At 43.3% G+C, this 21,845-nt stretch overlaps 1 protein-coding gene and 1 pseudogene across 1 annotated transcript in view; both read left to right on the top strand.

The window, feature by feature from the left end:
- SAMD12 (sterile alpha motif domain containing 12) overlaps positions 1–21,845 on the top strand; it is a 337,368-nt gene that overhangs the window by 257,674 nt on the left and 57,849 nt on the right. The gene's annotated exons all lie outside the window — the stretch shown is intronic.
- On the top strand, positions 14,999–17,212 carry LOC123833225 (annotated as a pseudogene).

Here is a 21,845-nt window from a genome sequence, read left to right as displayed (position 1 = left end):
TGATATTTGTCCCACGAACACTACTATCTCTGAACTTGAATTTAGGTAACAAGTGAAACAAGTGAATGAGATTCAACAATATAAGGTATCCATGGCAACATAAGGTACTGCTAAGACTATGATGAAGATGTGACCATTGACATAGGACAGAGGAGGGAAGCCTTGCAGTTTCTGCTTGGGACCTGGACCGTACACCTCTGCCACTTGAACGGAAAGAATGGAGATCCCTGCCCCCGTGCAGGTGTCTAACACAGCTGTAGTTATTAAGAACTGTTATTTCTAGAGAACCTCCCCACCCCACAGTGCTTGAGGCACGACACATATATAGTACTATTGCTGAGGTAAGTAGCAGTTGCCTAATGAGAAAAGAGCCTCCTGTCACCACTGCTGTGTGTTCCTTGGAAGCTCGGTCCAAACTGGTTCCTTCTCACTTCCAATGAATGCCTGAGTCTTGTCTTTCCCTTTTGCTGGTGTGTGGGGCTTGCTTTTGAAAGCAGACCTACAATCTTTCTCCTAAGCTTGATAGTTCAGTGCGGTAGCCCCCTTCAGTTCGTTAAATACTATCAGCAGCATCCAGACCAACTTTGCCACATTTCTACTGAGGGCTATAACTCACCCAGGAGGTGTCAGTGATGATGATTTTGTCCTTGATTCTATCTCAAACTCAAGTTTATCCCTGCCCTTGCAGCACAGAGTGGGCAACGTGGCTGATTGGAGATGAGCTCAATGTGCCTTGAGGGATGGTGCTCCTCTGAGTTGTTTGGCTACAAGATGGCACCAAGGGGGTGCTTAGCATTGGTTGAAACACCGTAACAACTGGACTAAGAAATATACTTTGACTAAGAATGAAGACATTGCGCTATCATTTACACAGGGACTTGCTTTTGGAATTCCTTGTTCAGCTAAAGAAAATGTTATGTGTATTGATTTTGTGTGGTTTCTGTGGCTACTTGCAACAGAACAAACACTACAGGCATGTACTGTGCTCCCCCACCAACCACCACTAAAACAACCAAGTGGTCCAGTCCCATGTGCAAGTGAAGAAAACGTGCGAGGGTCAATTCTGAGCCTCAGTAGCATCCTTTAGAAGGGAATCATTTACATAGGAGAATTTGCCAAGGCAAGTCACGTGTGTCTGTGTGTCTGTGTTGTGTCTGTGTTCAAGTTGTCTGCTTAAACACCTACCCCTTTGGGGAAAGTCAGTCCCATGGGCCAAGCAGTTCATCTCCCCTTAGCTGCTCCCAAAGAAACAAATCTCAGACTCATAGGGAGCAGGACTTGTGCTGCCTGGGACTCAGGTAGTGCATCACATTCGCATATCCAGATTACAATGTTAAAATCGACTTTCTACGTATTCCCTCTTGTGTCTATAAAGTACTGGCTGTGCACCCCACAATGTCACAATAAGGAAATGGTGGGAGAATTAACCATTTTACTCCAGTGTCTGACAGCTACAGTCTTTACTACAGTTCAAAGCATAGTTTAAATGTAGACAAGAAATGGGCAATTAAAATCAAGTTTAAAAGGGCACAGTGTTTGTCTCCCATTAATGTTGATCACAAACGTGAATGAGAGGATGGTAATGCATATTTATTACAAAATACTGAAATACACAAGGGTGCACCCCAGTTTAATCTGGATTTCCAGTCCAGTTAAAAACATGGGAAGATGTTAGGATATTTTCCTTTTGTGTGTGTGTATTCAATCAGTAATAGAAGACAAGTGGTCTGGTCAGTGGAAGGACTTAACGATAATAAAACTAACACCAGCTGATTGTAATTTATATTTTGGAAAAACGGTTGTTATGCTTTTCATTCCAAGGAGGGAAAAAATTGTCAGGCGTGAGCACTTTTGAGCTTTTTGATCACTTGAAATTCATCTTCATTTTTGCATCAGAGGCTAAAGCAGCCCCAGGCCCAGATGTGCAGTTGATTTTTGTTCAATTTCAGCTCTTTGGGGAAAATTACACAGAATTGCATAATTTTTTCCCTGAATTCCCAGATTATGTAAACACACCCATTTCATTTTCACAACAGAGCTAGAGACACACACTGGGAGAGCATGCTAATACTTTTTTTTCTCTAACATGTATTTTGGGGCAAACTTTGCACAAAGAAGGATTTGGAGCAGCCTTTAGTAACCTGGGGAATGACAGCGTCTTGTGAGACACTTTGCAAACACACGTGGATATGTGTAATGGAAACAATACACCTTTCCTTTCCTTCCCTTCCCTTCCCTTTATACTGACATGCTGGGCCCTTTGATCCTGTATGAAGCCTCGAAATAGAAAACTTGCCTGACTTGGTTTTGCATTCGTGATCACTGACCTCTAAATTATATTGATCCAAACTCTAACCCCTTCCCATATGGCTTCAGAGTGAACTGTCTCTGGGTACACTGCTTCCAGGCTGGTTTTGAGCAGAAATGGTTATGTTCCAATGGTGAGGCAGCCAATGACCAGTGAAAGTGGCCCAGTTGCCCTCTTTGTGGTTTGTTCTGTAGGCTGTCCAGATGCTGGTGCTCGTCTGGACCAGTTTCAGACGTTCAAGTTCGGCCAGGAAAAGGGGGAATGTGGAAAGTCACAGAGAGAGAGAGACAGCCTTTTCCTCAACCCTTTGCCTGTGGTAAGGTCCACAGTGATTAAGCGCAGGGTTAAAATAAGACGGGCTTACCTATGGCACTCTCGGGTCACCCGTCACACTTGGCAAGGTGGCCATTAGTAACCGTTTAGGCTCGGATTGCGGGGCTCCCTAGGCTCTTGTATAAACAGATACATTGTTTTATGACATTTCAAATGTGAACTGACATCAGGAGATTTTTTTGAAAGGCTTAATTCCTCTCAATGGTTTATAGGATCTTAAATATGAGATTATTTGGTCAAAAGTAAAAGTGGCAATTTAAAAAAAAAAAGGCCCGACACTAGGACCCAAACAAAGGTTTGCTTTGAACGCACTTGTGTATGTTTTCCCACAGTCTGGACTCTCTCTGGAGTCGATAAATACCATGTTTGCCAACAGAATGAATGCTAGCAATTAGCAGCATTCTAACCAATGCTGGGTAAATAGCTGCATTGTTCGCTATGAAAATTACCAGTGAAAGACTAACTGGGATTGTTCCTACCAGCTCTGAAAAGAATCCCTCAGAGCTCTCTATTTGAGGAAAGGCAGCGTGATCGGGGATCAAGGGCGTGGGCTGTGGAATTAGACAGGCAAGAGTTTGAATCGCAGTTCAGTCATTTGAACACCTCAAAGGGTGGTCCCAGACACCTCATCTATAAAATAAGGGTAGTAATACCTATCCTATGGAGTTGTTACAAGGATTGAGTAAAGTGAATGTATGAAAATAATATACATAGTGGAAGGAAAACATTTTATTAGGGTTAATTCCTTTCTTTTTCTTGATCCCTAAAAAATATCATCTGGGAGCCGAGTTCTGCAGGAGACGTACAAATCAAATATATTACTTTTCCACTTTGTCCCAGGTTTGCATAAAGCTGTCAAAACCACATAAGGAAATGATTGCACCAGAACCAAAGCATGGTCTTCCACTTCTAGCACAATGAATGACCAGATGTTTAGTGAAAACACTCCCAGTTTGCACTGAAACATGCTAGATAATAAATAGGTGATAGTAGATAGATAGATAGATAGATAGATAGACAGATAGACAGATAGATAGATAATAGAGGAATATAAAAGAGAGCAAAGTCAAAAGGCATCCAGAAAGCTCTACTTCACAGGAGTAAGCAAATCCTGGAGCTGGAGTCTTTACAGTCTAGGTTTCAGAGCTGTGCACAGCATCAGGAATGAAAACTGGACCCTGAGCAGGATGGGAGGGTGACTCAGACGTCCTTCACAAAAATCCGAAGGGTGACGGTCTGGTACCTGAATTAGGGGGGAAGGGCCACACCACAAAAGACTGGCCTTTCCTGGGTCCAAGTGATGAAGGGTTCACACATCTATAATTTCTAAGCTTGTAAAGGAAAGAAAAACAACAGCACAGAGAAAAGTTTAAAAAAATATTTTAAGAAGTCAAGAAAGGTAGTAATAGAAGAAATGCAGAAAAAGTAGAAGAGATACTACCAAATAAAATCATAGAAATGAATCCAGATATTTCAGTAACCAATATCAATGCAATTGTATTACCCTTCCCTACTGAAAGACAAATATTGTCAAACTAGATTAAAACACACACACACACACACCCCATCAGACAAAATCCATCTATATTTTGTTTATGAGACACCAAATAGTTGAAAGTAAAGATTAGAAAAAGGTATTCTAGGCAAACGTGAACCTAAAGAAAGTCTTCATTAATATAATGATAACATTAAGCAAAAATAAAATTAAAGACAAAAAATAAAATGCCAGAGATAAAGAGGCATGCTGAATTTTCTTAAGAGTTAACATGCCTCAGGAAATTGTAATAATGTCAAATTTATAGGTAATAAACAGTATAGCTTCAAATATTAGAAACAAATGAACAGAATTACAATGAGAAATATATACCTTCACATCACAGCAGGAAATTTTTACTTATGGTTTTCAGTAAAACATAGAAAACTGGAACAATACAATGAATAAACTTGACTTCAAGGGTATGTGTAGAATACTGTTGGAATGCTTGGAGAGTAGAAATTCCTTTGAAGGAGACACAGAAAATTTATAAACACTAATCATATTCTAGGGCATAAAGCAAGTCACAACAAATGTTAAAAAAATGCATTTTATTGTACAGAATATAAACAAATCAGAAAGATAAATGCATGCATATGGACATTTAAAAATCCACTTTTAAATAACCTATGGGTCAGAGAATAAAAAATAATGGAAATGATGGAAATTAAATGACAGTGTAAGTACTACTTAACAAAATATATGAGATGAAGTTAAAGTAATACTTGAAGAGAAATTTATAGCCTCGAATGCTCATATTAGAAAAAAACGAGGACGTCCGCTCATCCTCAGGGCATTCCCTGCTCCCAGGCTGTGCAATTTTCTCTTTCTTTGCTCCCCGGGCCCTCTGCCTCAGCCGTGCTCCCTCGGATTTCAGTCGGGCCAGGAAGCCCCCATGCCTGATCCCCCTCTTTGTATTTATTGGCACCGGGGAGACTGGGGCAGTGCTGTATGTAACGTGCCTGGCATTGCTCAGTCCGGACATCTGCTGGGACAGAAAGAGTACCACGGAACCCCGGAACAGTCGGGTCCCGGTGAGCAATGTGCGTTCTCCTTAGTGGATGTCGATTATAGCACGCTGAAGGAAGAGTTCTAAGTGACATGTCTCACTGTGAAGCTGCTTAGAACACAGTTCTTGCAGAAGCCCTCCGCACAGTTTTCCACTTAACCGGGAAGTACTTCCCCTCCACATGCGTGAAATCATGTTGGTGTATTCTGTTGGGGTTTACGATGATTAATAAATGTTTGAAACTTGAAACAAATATAGTGAGTAAATCATTGACTGAAGAATTCAGAAAAAGAGCAGCAGAATAAACCTACAGATAATGGGAAAAAAATATGATTAAAAATACTAATAAAATGGAAAACCAAAATAGAGAGGTTCACAAACATCAAAAGTTCATTCTGTGAGAGGAATAATGAATTAACAGGATTGATGATGAAAAATGAAATTGCACAAACAAATATGCAACTTTAAGGGATATAAATGCACAAGAAGTTAATCAGATAATAAGGCAAAATTATAAAGGTATGCAGATAAATTTGAAAATGTGGGTGAAATGGCTGTTCTAAGAATACATTTATTTTTAAATAATGTAGTTTTAATAATTTATATTAAATATAAACTTTCTATAATATTTAGAAAAAGAAAAGATAAATTGTCCTCTAACCATGAAAAAAAATTAAATGAGTAATTAACTTCATTTCTCCTGGAAAACACAAGACCAGAATGTTGGACATGTGAGTTACGCCAAATATTCAGTTCCAAAATACATAGTCTTTTAGACAATAAAAAAGGAGGAAATATTCCCAAATTTTTTCTACAAGGCCAATGTTACCCTTGGATCCGAAACTTGACACACAGTATAAGGAAATAAAATTACACACCATTCAAATATTTAGAACATCAACATGTACAAAGAACATTTGCAAACCAAATTAAGTCATGGATTTTAAAATTATATACTGTACCATTAATTTGGGTTTATTTCTAGAAGCAAGTTTAGTCCATTAGTATTTAATATATTTCCTCACATCAACTGCCTAGAGGAGGAAACAGCATGTTGTCTTAATACATATCAAAAAAAATCATTCAATAAAATTCTACAACTGTTTGTGATAAAAATTCTTGGCAAACTAGGAATAGCATGGGGCTTTTGTAACCTGATAAAGTTTATCTACGAAAAGCTTGTGGTCAACATCATATTCAATGGTGAAATGTTTTGTAAAGCCCCTTGGAAATCAGGAACAATATGAGGATGCTGGCTCACCCTTCTATTCTGCATAGTGTGTGGAGTTCTAGAGAAATGTCACCTAGAGAATAATAACTCATGTACGAGGAGACGTGAACCGGAATATTCACTGCAGCTTTCATTTTAACAGCAGAAACCTGGAAAGTCCCGATGATCCTTTGACGTAGTCTGGGCAAACTAACTGTGACATATTCATGTAACGGCCTCGTCTACAGCAGGAAAGCCAAAGGGCCTAATGGGTGTGCGCCCCATGGGTGAACCGTGTTGACCAAAACGCTCATCACAGAAGAACAAACATAGATTCTCAGTCCACTTATATGAAATTGACATAAAGTTCATCAGAGGAAAATTTTAATCCATATTTTAAAAAAAACATATGTGTAAACCATAAAGAGAAATAAGGAAATGATTAACACAAAATTCAGAGTCTTGTTAATATCTGAGGGGAGCAGGGAGGGGGAGAGCAAGGGTGGGCTTGTGTATAATTTTTAGTATCTTAAGCTGTTAATAGATTCATGGTTATTATTGTTACTGTTATTAGACTCTACATTTTGTATGGCCCTATGATATTTCAGTGTGTAAAACAAAACAAAAAATTGTTATGACTGTGGGATGGAATACACATTCTTCCTTGGTGTTTTGCCCTGTTTCCCCATCAAAGGCATCTGTTTTGAAAACTGCAAACGTCACATGCAAGAAACCTCCCAAAACAGTCATTTGACTACCGTTTTTTGTGCTGCTTGGTCTGTAATCAATTTTAGTTTCCTTCACACTCTTCTACAACTGTGCTTTCTCTTAGAACTGTAGGTGCGTGTCATGCAGCACTCAAACCTACGTGCTCACGTGGTCATTTGCAAATTCCTTCACTCCCCTCAGGTGCGTTCTCATCGGTAAGGCAAAAAAAGGTATTACTGGCCCCACGCCATGGGGCTGAGAACTGAACAAAACAGTATCAGCCTGGAATTTAGGAAGTCCTAAGTAAATGTTAACTATGATGAATTGTTGCTAAGAAATGAAATCGCTTACACAGAGTTCCAGGAAAGTGTTGGCACATCACAACCACTCCTAATATCATGGATCCAGGCCTTATTTATTTCCCTTCACTGATATGACCTCTCAGGGACAATTGTCCCTACTTCTGGGACTGTTCCCACTTGCGTGATGCTCCGCCTTGTTTCCCAGGGATGTGTTCTCTGAGGCAGGTTCTCTGCTTTCCCGTCTGTGTATCTGCATTGCCTGTTACAATGTATTGTCGGGGCGGGGGGGGGGGGGGTCCTGAATGCTTACTGGATCTCTTTAAGGGCCATGTACTGACATCTGTTTCACACCTATCATCATCTGGTATCTCAAAGCTCTTCATAGGGACATCCTAGAGCACTTTATTGTCCTGGTCTCTTTGACTCTGAGCTGTGCCCTCCTTTTCTCTGGGGCTGATAGGTTCACCATCTACTTTGCCTAGTAAGTCATCACAGGTGCTTCCCCTTAAATAAAATCCAGTGAGATAACATATAAAAGCTGCTACCGCCCAGCTGACATTGGAGCTCCTTCTCAAAAATGGTTTTTGTTCCACGCCCTCTCTCCTTCACACTTTTTCCCTGCACTCAAGCAGTTCTCAGAATTCCAACAACAAATCACGGCCTCCCTGTCTGTTATAAGTGATGGGATTGCCTACCCCCATTCCATTTGCTTTAAACTTGTACGTCCCGTGACCCCCGCTAACCCAATAATTATATTCAACTGATACAATTACCCCTTGGCCTGCTCATGTTATAAAAGTTGTATTTTATCTCTTCTTTATCCTTATTTGTTCTCTGCTTTTGCTATGTGTTCTTCCTCTCTGTAATCCAGGATATATGTTCCTGTCGTCTTTTGGATTATAAAACCAAATGTAAGACCTAGAGTATGGTCAGGGTGTGCAGGAGACAGTGCTAGGAAAGACTCCTTTATGGCTGTATCATTAATTTTTCTTTTAGTGGCTAAGCTCGAAAACATACTAAAATTCAGCACACAGTATGTTCTGTGACTCCCAAACCTCTCAAAAAAAGGCCAAATAAAAATGAGAAATGTTTCCATTCAACGTGCTGTGTGTGCAATGCAAACGTTGTAATCTATAATAAACATTCAGAAAGGAAAGACGAAAACTTCAGCAAGACCACCCTATCCTGTGAGAACTCACAGTGTCGATATGACACACATACAGAGTGAGGTGGGAGAAAGCGGGTAGTAATGATACTGCGGACAGTCATGCTCATTCAGCACATGGAGATCTGTAGAAAGAGGAGTCAGCTAGTTCTTGGGCATTGGTCAAAAAAAAATACACAAACACAAAGAAGGAGTTCACTTTATTTTATAACATTCTACTTCTGATTTTGGGTGGTTATATAGCTAGCCTGCCTTTGTCATCTCCAGGATTTTGGGGCACTTCGGCTAACGCTATTTGCAATGTCCAAAAACTCAAACAAGGTTAGTGCTAAGGGGATATGAAAGAATAGTCATTGTGGGGAAAAAAACACACAAAGACAAAGAGGGAAAAGGAAATTTATAGGAATTTACAAAGCAGCCTGGCAGCGTTACCATAAGAAGTAGAGATTACTGCAGAAAACTGTGGAGTACCTTCCCCTCCCCCACCATCACTAAAGGCAATTGCATTCCCCCCAAAAAGTCCTTATTGTGCCAGCCACACCATTTCTGCTGACCCCAATTGACCCATGGGATACCAGTGTCCAAGCCTTAACAACTCCCGCTGCGCAGGCGAGAGATGCCTATAGTGGTAGTGACTTACCTACAATCACAAACAGAGGCAGAGACGAGTCCAGGACCCAGATCTGTTCGTGCTGATGGACTCAGCCTGAAGCTGTGAAGGAAGTCACGGGCAGGTGTTGTACACAAACAACTGTTTGCTAGCTGGAATAAAACTAGATGAGAGGAGTATAGAAATTTTGTAAACACCCCCAAAGTAGTGGGGTCAATAAAAGAAAACAAAAACCTGATTGAATAAAACATCTTGCTTCCACCTCATTGCATCCTTGTCCATATTGATCAGCTGTAATAGAGCATGACAGAGTTATTGATTAACTGAAACAATTCTCAGGTATTTGGGAGCTAAAAACAGAAGCCTAAAATGAGGGAGATTAAGTGAAGAGAGTACTGGGACATAAGGAATTCTGTATTTATATCAATCTAGCAAATGATGTATTTGAGGCAGAATATGCCTCATTATTTTTACCTATGAGTCACAGGTAATCATGTGTTGGTTATTGTTGTATAAATTGCTGTTGCTGAAATGCCTACTTAATGTATTTGCCTGGGTTTTCCATAACATTGATGTCTAAAATAGTCTCAAAAGCAGTGAAAGCAGATTGGATACATACTACATTTGTTCCCTACCAAAGAAAAAAAACCAAACCCAAAACCAAAAAACAAAGAAGTGTTAAGGGCATAAATCCATGAAGACATAGAAAACAGAAGAAAAGCAGGCGGTACACAAATTTTGGAAGCTAGAAAGCAGAGGGACACATGGGAAATACATCAGCAGGCCCAAGATAGCAGTATGTGAGCTAAAATAATGAAGATCACTGGAGAGTTTGAGAAACAGTCACCACCGGATCCCATTCCCACTCCTCATAGTCAAGAAACAGCCACGCCCCCACCCTGGCCCCCCGACCGAAGCTGTACTCCTGAGCTGGGTCAAACAGTCCACAGGAATGGGTGGGTGCACCAGCCACAGCTGAGAGCAGCGCTCCTGAAGAGACCCCTCCAGGGAGACAAAATTGACATAATACCTAAAGTATGGAACGTGTCCAGAGTGTATTTGCCCAAGTGGTGAATGCTGTGGGGCTGAGTTATTGTTTAGTATTGAGAAAATCAAACAAATTTAACCAGTCAATAATTATTGCCTCCAGGGAAAACAATAGCCATGCAGGAAAGGAATTGTGATGGGTAGTTGACTCCATGCTGAATTTTGGATAGCATTGAAATAGCACAGTAATGTCAACACTGTATATTGATTCAAAGAAAATTATAATATTGGCATGAAGAGAGGCCAGAAAGGAGACCATAGGAGACAGGAGTGGGCGGGGGGAATGTCCTCAGTGTTCCTAGCGGGTGATCAATTGTTTAAAGTTTGAAATTTTTTTAACAAGTAACAATACAAGAACATGATTTAGCGATATGGAAGTAAATGCCAAAACAGTAAGTTAGGGAAGGGAGGGCATTAGGGGGAGAGAGGAGGAATATTGCAGGTTGTTTAATAGCACATCTTATAGGGCAATTCAATTTCAATTCAATTTTTAAAAGTAGGCGTAGAGCTGTGGCCTGTGTGGCCCCTTTGGGGGAAGCAGCACCCGGTGAACTGAAAGCTCACGGGTTCAGCCCCAGTCAGGGCACGTGCCTGGGGGGCAGGTTTGGTCCCTGGCCAGGCTGCATACAAGAGACAGTGTTTCTCTCTCACATGGTGTTTCTCTCCCTCTCTCTCTCTTCCCTTCTCCTCTCCCTAAAGTCAATGAGCGTGTCCTTGGCTGAGAATAAGAATGAATAAATTTAATACAATAAAACCAGGCCTAGATATCTATGATTAAAATACATATATAATTTGTTGACATTTGTGGGGGCAGTGTTAGGGATAATTTTTTTCTACATAAACTGAAAAACACTGTATATTATAGTGACTTCAATATTTGTTTAAATAGGCTCTAAAATCAGAACGTTACCAAAATGATATGAAATTATTTTTACTTTGCAGTTTATACGGATTGTGGTATTCAAGAATAACGACCATAAAAATACCCCAATCTTGTTTTAAAAATCTGATCTTGCCCTGGCCAGGCAGCTCAGTTGACTGGAGCATTGTCCCGCACACCAAAATGTTGCGGGTTTGATTCCCGGGCACGGCACAGACCTAGGCTGCAAGTTCAACCCCTGGTTGGGGTGCACATGGGAGGCAGCCAATCCATGTTTCTCTCTCACCTCAATGTCTCTCTCTCTTTTCTTTCTCCCCATCTCAGACCCTCTTCCTTCCTCTCTCCCTTCCTCCCTATAAAAGAAAAAGAAAAAAACTCCAATCTTCTTGGCAAAAGTATATATACTATAATCCTGAACTATTGTGCTATTTTTTTTTCATTTTTATAACTTCTCCAGGTTTTCATCAAATGTCAGATGAAGGGTCACCTTTTTTTAAAAAGAGATTGGTGGTCCCAGTGTCAAATATCTCAGAACACAACACTCAGGGATAGATGGTCTATGAGCTTTCATCTTATTGGATTTAATGTCTGCTCTGATAACTTATTGTTCAGAAAACCAAAAAAAAAAAAGACCTTTATAACCCGCAACATAAGTGTATTTGAAACGAACAAAAATAAGATGGAGATAGAGCTGAAAAGCCAAATTAGCGATAGCATCTGTTTCAACAGCCAGAAGTGAGAAGGAGCAGAAAAGGTCTTCTCCCAACGCTGCGTCTTGCCTAGCAAACGCACTCTGCGCACGTGCTATGTAGTGTCAGGCCTTCCGATGAGCTGACGGAACGATGTGCCCTGGCTCAGGAATGATAGGAAGCAGATGTCCGCGGCCTCCTCGGAACATCTCATTTTAACTGCTTTTATTTATGTCCCACTTTGGGCTGTGTTTCTTTCAGACATTTTTTGATCTTACGGATAGTAGAAATTATTTTCTGAAAATCATGGCATTGTAAGACTGAAAAATTCTCTGGAGTTTATTGAGTCTACTTTCCTTCAGATAACTTATATTTATATGCCTTTTACTTACAACGACTAGGTGGGAGAAGGGGCAGTCAGCACTCCCTCTGGTATCTCTGCACGTCTTACGGTCTTAGATAGGGAGCTCGGTGGTTCTTAACCTCTTTCCAGTCTCAAGACTTTTAATCTCATTAACGCTGTGGACACGCTCTTCAGAAAAACTCATACATGCAGACTCTGCATACACTTTAGGAAATCACAGAGTCCCTGACGCTCATTCCTAGAACACGTAAGTGTCTGGGAGCCCGTTATGAGTCTGATCCAGATCACTCGCTGTGCCAGTAGACACTGTGTAAGTGTTGAATCAAGTGAGCGAATGGACCCAGAGAAGGGACTCCAGTTCCAGCTGACTTACCGGGTGAAAACGAGGGTGTGCAATCCATGCCCCTTGTTATGCCTTGGGTTTTCCTCTTGGAATGTGGGGAATCGGTTTTGGATCGTTTTCTCTCCTCACTCTCTGAACTCTGTCTGCCCTTGCATCATCGTCCATCCATCCTAAAGCAATAGTTAAAGAACGATTTCTCCTTGGATTTCTGGCCTCAGCTTGTAAAAAGTGCCCTCCCAGTACATGTTGCCATTCTGAAATAAATACGTAAATAAATGATTCATCATCAGGGCTGATTCGTTCTACATACTCAAGGCTGCCATATGGCTTCAATGACTTGTCTAGTGGAAATGCATTTAATATCTCATAAAACCTACATAAAGATGTTGAATGCCCGCAATTAAAGACGAATCCTCTTTGAGATATCGCTTTACCAATTAGCCACCTGGAGCTGCCTGGCCGAGTCGTAAATCAATTAGCCGTTGTGGACATCTTGAAGACACACGAGTCCTAGGGAGAGGTGGGAATACTTGGCAAGTTTAGCGGTGATGATGTGCCGGCGTATCTGGATTCAGGAGGCTCTCCTTATGAGAGGATGCCTTGCAGACCATTTCTGCTCCCTCGGGTACTCCCCGTTGGAAGTTACGGAGCAGCATCACCTGTGCCCTGCCCTTTGCAGGATAATAACGCTTCCAGTGACCACGTGAAGAGCAGTGTCGTAGCGGTCATAGGAAGGTACTTGAGGAATTAACCTTACTCCGTGGGTGGTCCTTTCTATTCTACAAAGGACAGTAAGTCTCAATGGAAGTCCCCACCTTGTGATGCTGCCAGGTTCACAAAATGTCATCGTCGTTTCCTTCTCCTTCAATTCTCCTTCGATTCTCCAACCAGGCAGGGACAGCATGGGGAGTGGAAAATTTGGTGTGCCTCTGAATCGCTCTAGGGGCACACGTAAGACCATGTAGATGCCCATGTCACAGTCCCAGAGCTCCAGGGCTCACTCCAGCACATTTGCTTCGTTTCCGTCTTCCCCTGGCCTGCTGCCTTCACCCATCTCACTCCTGAGCACACGGCAGTGAGCGTGTTCTCACTGTGGCGGGTATGCGGACCGGCGTTAGCGAACACGCAGCTCTCCGTGTCCCGCAGGCTTTGCCACGGATAACTGGTGCTTGCAGACTGTTTTCTATTAAAATAATGTCTTTTCCTTTTGGCTTTGAAAACCAGAAGACTACTCCAAGACATTATTTATGTCACTGAATTGAAATGTGAAGACAAATGTTGAGGTGGAAAACTTAGTAAAAGATGGCCAGAAGTCCAGGATTTGAGCATATCCTTTAGGGGAACTTGGGAGGGAGCAAAGTGGAGGAAGACGTGTCCGTGTTGATCTCACAAAGACACTTCAGAGACTTCAGAGTCTCACAAAGACACTTCAGTAAGTTCCCTCAGAACAAATGCTACGGGAGTCCTCACCTGGAGCCGTTTGCCTTAGGGAAAGACCGTTAACTAGAAGATCGTTTTGATTTCTGCAGGTTTCCTTAAGAACCAGAGTAAGAAAGTTGGACTCAAACGGAAAATAAAACTGGAACTTATGTTAAGAAACAACAAGAAATAGCACTACTTTAATAGCAATGGAATGTGGCTTTGGTGGTCACACAGCGAAGGAAGTCTCAAATCCCATGATTAAATCCATCTTCTCGAGGCCTAGGAGAGGAGCGGCCAGTGCGTTCGCACCTCGGGCAGTCCTGTTGAGGACGGTGCGTGCAGTCACGGAGAGCCCTGCTTGCTTGTCCGCAGCTGCTGTGCCGCACAGGTGCTGCCTCGGAGCAGGGCCCACCAGCCAGCATCTCCTAGTACGCGCACACTCAGTCCCTCCGCTGCATTTTCACGTAGGCTCCTCTTGATCTGCGCTGGGGTCTTCTGGCGTTCCTCTGCATTCAACCTGGAGGTCTTCACCTCCTGGAAGCTAGCAGCAGTGCCTTTCAGGGCAGGGCAGTGGGGAGGGTCGCATTTAGGGCAACACCTCAAATAAAAAAAAAACAGCCTTTAAACACATGGATTAACTCACTAACAGATCTGGAGGGGTGTCAGGGATACATGTCTCCGTGCCTCAGAACAGAATCCTGTTACTTAATTTTAGTTAAATGTACGTCTGAAAAGTTTCACGTCTTCCAATAGTCAGTATTTAAAATAATGCCATATCCCTCATAATACCACTGATTTTTCTGTCCTGTTTTGTTCCCACATCTACAGTGAAAGTCTCACCTTTGCACACCCTCTGCCATTGTTTTCACGTGTGCACACTTAAGAATTTTCCGTGCTTCACGCTTGGTAGTTTTCTTCCCAACAGCAATCATAGTTATTGGGCACATTTTACAAAAACAGGGAAATGAAGCAAAAGCACTTTATTAGGACTGTTTTAAAATACCAAAACACAGTGGAGAGGGAATGGGAGCTGAAACAAGAGTGGCAGGTGCAGATGGTTATTGAAATTGGGTGATGGGTAATGTGGGTTCATAATATTATTCTCGCTATTTTTGCATATGTTCAAAAATGTCTATAAAGTAAGCATCTTTAAGTTATTAAAATAAAAATAAGTCAAAAACTTGTCAGGAGAAATAAGATCTCTTCTTCTTTTCATCTTTGGTTAGGATTACTTGGGCGCCTTCCCCGATACAGAAAATGCTCAGCATAGCTGAGCTCCATGCTACAGCTCCACCGCAATCCTGGGTGGTTTGTTTCCTACCGTAGTCTAGTCGTGGCCTTAGAGTCTCCAGATTTCCTTTGGCTTCCATCCCGAGTGCTGCACAGAAGCCTGTTTTGTCCCGCAGGAAGACAGAAGGGGCTGCCATTTGAGATGCATGGAATGATCCTTTTGCTCTGTTTGCGTGTGACAAGGTGTGCCTCTCCCAGGAATGTCTTCAGCGTGACGGTTCCTTCTCCCTGTCGTCTGTGCTGCCACCTCCTTCTCTTGTTGTTCACTGAAAAATCATTCGTCTCTATTTAGGCTTCAGGTCTGCATCTGCTTTATGCTCTCCATCTGCTCTGCGTTGTAGTTTCTTAGTCATGTATCAGGTTCTGGGTAACTTTTAAAGAAACAGTCAAGTGTGCATGAGCCTTGAGCTTTCTGTCTCTTAGTGGGGAAGTTTCTTAGATGTTAACAGAAATAGAAAAATGGTGTTTTGTTACCAGGTAGAAGTCACTTTGCCTTGGAAAATTTGTGAAATTGTTTTTTTTTTTTAAATATTCTCTCTGTCTCCCTCTCTCTCTCTTGCCTTGGTATCATCCAAACTCCACTCTCAGAACTAAGTGACGTAGTCTCTAGTCTCCCTGGCTAGACTGAAGGTCAAACAATTCCATACCAAAATACCCAGTGTATAGTAGGTTGAAAATTCAAAAGTCCCGCCTTTTTTTCCCTGTGGGAGCCACCGGGCTGAGAGGAGCGTGCTCCCTCCTCTCCACGCCGGGGCATGTGCGTGTCCGCTGATACCAGTGCACTCCGGAAAGGGGGAATCATCCAGCAAAAGTGTCCCTTTGCCCCCTGTGTACAAGGCTACCATTTGACCAGATATTGTGAACCTTGTTCACACCAGCCGGCACAAACACAGCAGACCGCCCCATGCTGTCAGTGAACTGGCAGACCATGAAACCAGGGCTGAGTCCTGAGATGCTGGCAGAGCTGTGGCTCGAATTCCCTCGAGTTCAAGGTGGTGGGACTCGTTGTCCCAGCCAGGGTGCTTTTGGGAATATGTGTCGTGAGGGACAAATGTGTGCACCAACCAAAACCTGGCACCGTTGGCAGCACAGAGCAAACACAACACAGGAGCGATCGCCATCTGCTCTGCCCTGGCTGCCTCGGCCTTACCAGCACGGGCCTGTCTACAGGTCGTCGTACTGAGGACATTCCTGACTTCCTTTGGTGCCTGAAGGCTGCAAGAAAACCAAGGAGGCTGTTTTGCTTCTTCAGAAGCTTGAGGCCTGGAGTGATATCACAAAGGGCTACGCGAACGAGAGCTGGCAAGGGCAAAATGAGCAGCCGTCCTCGTATCCAGTGCGGGGGACTTTGGGTCATCTGCAATGAGGACGGCGGTCTCCTCAAAGCCTTCAGAAACTTCCCTGGAACTACTCTGCCTAATGTAAGCAAACTCAACACTTTGAAACTTGCTCCGGGTGGGCACGTGGGCTGTGTCTGCACTGGGACTGAAAGTGCTTTCAGAGGGTCCGAAATGACCTGTATGGCACCTGGCGTACAGCAGCCTCCCTCAAGAGCGACTACAGCCTGCCCGCGCACAAGATGCTCAGTGCAGACCTCCACAGGATCTCGAACAGCCCAGAGACCCAAAGAGCCCTCTGAGCACCAGGCAAGAGCATCCATCCAGCAGAGTCCTGAACAAGAATCCCCTGAGAAACCTGAGAATCGGGTTGAAGTGAAACCCACGTGCGACGACCACGTGCGGGAACACTGCTCTCCGCCAGGCCAGGAACCACAGGCTCCGGGTGGATAGAGCAGCTGCGGCACCAAAAGCCAAACCTGATGAGAAGGGGGTTCCAGGCAAGAAGCCGGTGGTAGAGAAGAAAGGAAAGAATGCTGTCGGTGTTAAGAAGCAGAAGCATTTGGTGGGAAGAAAGGCCGCAGCTACCAAGAAACCAGCAACTGAGGAGGAGCCTGCGGAAAAGAAACCCACCACGGAAGGAAAGAAGCCTGCGGCCTGAACTTGGATTTGTTTATTCCGTAAAGGTCAAATCACTGTGTGCAGCTAGTTCTGAATCGCTCTATCAAAGGCAGTGAGAAATATAAAAGAAAAAGTCCCTTCATATTTACATCTCTCTTTTTGATAGTAGAGGCAAGTGGCTCTTGATCAGAGAAGCACAGTTTCTAAAGTATGACTTCCTTTTTTAAAAGACTTTATTGATTTATTTACAGAGGAAGAGAGGGAGATAGGGAGAGAAACATAAATTGCTTGCCTCTTGCACACCCCAACTGGGGATCTGACGCACAACCCCAGCATGTGCCCTGACTGGGAATCGAACCAACAACTGTCTGGTTCACAGGCCAGCACTCAATCCACTGAGCCACACCAGCCAGGGCCATCCTGTGACTTCTGAGTCAGATACTCAGATTCAAATCCCATCTCTGCAAGGAGCCACCCAAGAGTCCGCTTTGCCCTCCCTGGAATGGCTGGATAATGGCTACCTTGGAGTACTGGCATGGAGATAAATAACCTTTGAAAACTGTCCAGTATGAAACCTGTCACCTATTGTAAAAACTTTTACAAATGGTCAAAAGCTATAATTACTATGAACTCTGCCTAGGGAAATGCGAACTGTGGACTATAATAAAACCAGAGTTTTCTTGGTTGCCAAATTAGTTGAAACTCATTTTCACATTAACAGCAGGCATTTGCTAACTTAGAAACCACAGCCACCAAGAGGCTCCAAAAGAAGGTCTTTGAGACTGCTGCTCATTTAACGTGTCATATCTGCTAATAAAAATTCTTGCTGCAATGTAAGAGGCTCAGCGGATTTGATTATTTCCCATTCCTATCTATCCGGCTGTCATTACGTGTATCCTCCGAGGTGGCGGTGTTCTGACCAGGGCTTGGTCTGGACAGAAGTCTCACGCTTTGATTTTGTTTTGTGTTTGAGGTTAGTAATGAAGAATCCAGGAGAACTGTTGATGCTCTAGGGAAGATAGAGATGTCACCTTATTTCTGTTTTCTATAAAGTTGAAAACGACAAAGAGCAGCAATGCTAATAATAACTGGTACTGTGTCTAGTCAAGTTCCAAAGAAATCCACTGCTTTTGAGGAAATAGAGGACTTTGATGAGAGCAGATTTTTTCACATGGAAAATTCTGACAGTCAAATTTTTTGGTAACATCCGTATTTATTCATTTATACTTTTAGCAAACATTTATTGAGTGTCGTCTTTGAGCTAGGTACATTGTTCGACCCTGAGACAGTAAAACATGTAAGACTGTTGTAAATGGAGAGAAATCTCAATTAAATTCTATCATTTGAGGAGAGTTTCCAGAAGAGGGACTGGGTTTAAATGAAGACACAGGGGATGGTGGAGTTCCCCAGGCATCGTGACAGTGGCCGTCATTACCATTCATTGACCCAGCTGAGTCCCAGAAGCTGGAGAGAAGCCCATATGCGTAGGTCACCTCTGGGAGACGCACCCTGGACCTCATGCAGGGAGCACCGGCTGGGGAGGTAGCCAACAAGGATAAACACCAAGGTCACTCCTCTCCTGGCTTCTGCAATGCCTGCTGGAAGCCAAAAGGACTTGGAACCCATCAGTGTGGTTCACAGAGGCCAGCCTCCCAGGGCTCAGAGCAGAACAGGGAGGGAGCTGGAAAGGGCAAAGGGGAAAATCCAGCACCACTATGGCCTCCCAAAGAGACTCGGTCTAGCGGTAGAAAATCGACACACAGGGGGATAAATTTTAATGCCCATAGTAATTAGCATGATACTGACACTTAGAAAATAATATGAGAGCCCAGATGACAAAGCTACCAGCTCTGCTACCAGGGAACATTTACTCTAGATCTCACAAAATGAGTATGAGTTTGCTGGATGGAGACAGAATGCCATAAGGGGCAGAGGAAAGACAAGTGTATAAATCACACGAATATACAAAACTTGTTCAGAAATCATCAATGTGACCACTGTGTAAGATACAGGGGACACAGGAAAAAGATTTAGGACTTTATGAGGCTTTGTTTGGATTCTTGGAGAATAACCCCCAGAGTCACCAAAACACGTCCAATAAGCAAGTGTGAGATGCTTCTGACCCACCAGCTTTGAGAACCGAAGTCCCACAACTTTGTTCATTTGTTACACTTAAATGTGATATACCTTCGCAAGTGCCATCACTTTGACTCCTCCTTTCTGTTCTAGAAATGGATAGATCCAAAGAGCAATGGATTGGGGGACAAGCACAAGCTGGGGTGTCAGGACCCGCTGTCCATCACTGGAAACACCATCCAGCCTTCTGTCTCTCAGCTCTCCTGTCTCTGAAGTGGAGATCACGCTTGCTCCCTCCGCTCTTCCTAAGATTATTGTGTGCATCAAAGGTGCCTGGAATGCATGTCAAGAATGTGGCAGATAAGACGCTATGATGGCTCCTTCTCCCACATCAGTAGCAACTGAGATGGGCCACATACGTGAATTTTCCAAGCAATTAAATCATGGTCTTTTAAAGCAGAGTTTCTCAGTCTCAGTGCTACACACATTTGGAGACAGAAGACTTTTCTGCTGGAGGTGTGGGGGGACTGCCCTGAGCATTGTAGGATGCTTTGCAGCATCCCTGGCATCTACCCACTGGCCACTGGCATTCTCCTCCCCCAAACAAACAACCATGACAACGAAAAATGTCTCCAAATTTTGCCACATGTCCCCTTAGAAAGTACAATCATCCCTTCATTGAGAATCACTACACTAAACCTTCTTCTTCAGTCTTAACCATTCTGCATGGTAACCTTTCTAAGATACGTTGGTCACATCCTGGCCTGTTAAGCACCACTCCCGGGCTGCTACATGGGAACATGGGCTGTAACAATTACAGTGTCATCAAGACCTGTTAGGATTACTTTCCTGTACCCCTGGTCTGCTACGTGTTTGTGGACCTCGCGCCTGCATTTCATGCTTTTTGTTTTTCCTCCCTCTCTCCCTGTGAGGCTGATAGCTGTCACTTTCCTGCAATCATCAAAGTGTACTAATTTTCTCTTTCTCATCTGCTGAGGATTTAAAATGCAGTTAGCCAGTTTTCATAGGATGCGTCTAAAATAAGAATCAATCCCCGAGTTTGGGCCCAGATGCGCAGGGGCCTGGCCGGCGGACTTGGTCCGTTTGGCCCCACGCGAAGTCTTTCTTACTTCTCAGTTCTGAATCCCTCCTTTCAGGGACATGCGCCAGGTAAGCGCGGTGTTGCCACAGTGATTGTCAATGTGCCCGTATGATTTTACTCACATCAGTTTTCCCATGTCCTTGATCTAGGATGAAATAAGAGAGGGATAAAAATAGTTCAAACATTCCTACCCATTGGGTGCAAACATTTCAGAGAACAATTAGTCTTCTATTTCCTTGCCACCCTTCTCACCCCTGCTTCCATTTAGAAATTATATGAGAGGGGATTGTGTCACTCATATGTTGTCCAGGAAGCCGCACAGAGCCTGGCGTGGCATCAGGTAATACGAATTTCTAACATGTTAGCGCCTGGTACAGTGGCTTGGTACCAGGCACACTGTAGGCATTCAGAAACGTTTGGGAAAGAAGACACATGAATGAATAATAAGAATATAACTTCACTTTCCAATTGTCAAGATAAAAAAAAACTTATGTAAGGTATATCAAACCAAAGAAAACGACTTCAAAAATCCAGATGAGGAACATGGTTTGTAATGAAAGCGCAGGCTAATCTTTCATGTCACAGATAAAGAGGGAGCTGCCATCGTCCCAGAGGGGGGAAATAAAATGATTATACGCCAGCCCACTTGCGGTTCTGCTGCTGTTCTCTTTTAAGTTTGCAGTTTGGGAGTGGCCCAGCAGACCTCAGCTCACGGGACAGCATTCAGCTCCTCCTTGCCCCCCCGTTGCAAATGTTTGTGCTTTTCACTGGACAGGAAGAAAGGGGACGACTCTCAGCATCTGCCTGACACCGGCGGATAGGATCTCAGGTATCTCTAACAGCTCGCTTGTCCGAGTTGTTAGGCCATTTCTGGCTGCCATAGCGAGGACTAATCTCTCACACCAGAATAAAGGAACCTGTAGGGGAACTCTTACCTGAATGGTGTACAAGGTCAGAGGAAAGCATTTCACTTTTTAAAAAATGGCTCTGGACAGAATAAAAAAGGGATCAGCGTCCAATAGGACTCTGAACACTGGGAGAAGAATGGCATTTGACTTGCTGCGTTTTGTCAAGGTCTTGACTGATCTTAATAGCCCCCATGGATGACAGATTTCCAGATAGTGATTCCGGAGCAGCCAGATCCTTGAGAAAGGAGGCCAAGACGGACTCGTTTCCACTGGGAATATGGAACCTGTGATCATGCTACTATAGAAACATCACCCACGGGGCTGGTCTTGGATCACCCAGAATCCAAGCTTACCTGCCTGCCCCCCACCCCATGCCATGACCTCTGAACCGAATGAGCCCAAGGATGCTGTGACCTGTACTTGCAGATTTCATCAGGTCATTCCAGCGAGGAGTTCTGTTGAAGAAATCAACACCGTATGACCTGGCTAACCTCAAGAAAATAGCTGGTCCTTGGGAGCTAAAGAAATCCTTAGAAGATAGTACCCTTCTAATTGTATTTTCAGAAAGGCACCATTAGTCAGAAGAG

Source organism: Phyllostomus hastatus, unplaced genomic scaffold, assembly GCF_019186645.2.
Source record: "Phyllostomus hastatus isolate PE091 unplaced genomic scaffold, TTU_PhHast_1.1 phas_scaffold_21, whole genome shotgun sequence".
Lineage (NCBI taxonomy): Eukaryota > Metazoa > Chordata > Mammalia > Chiroptera > Phyllostomidae > Phyllostomus > Phyllostomus hastatus.
Note: the sequence above shows the minus strand (reverse complement) of the source record. Positions and strands in the feature narration are given on the sequence as shown.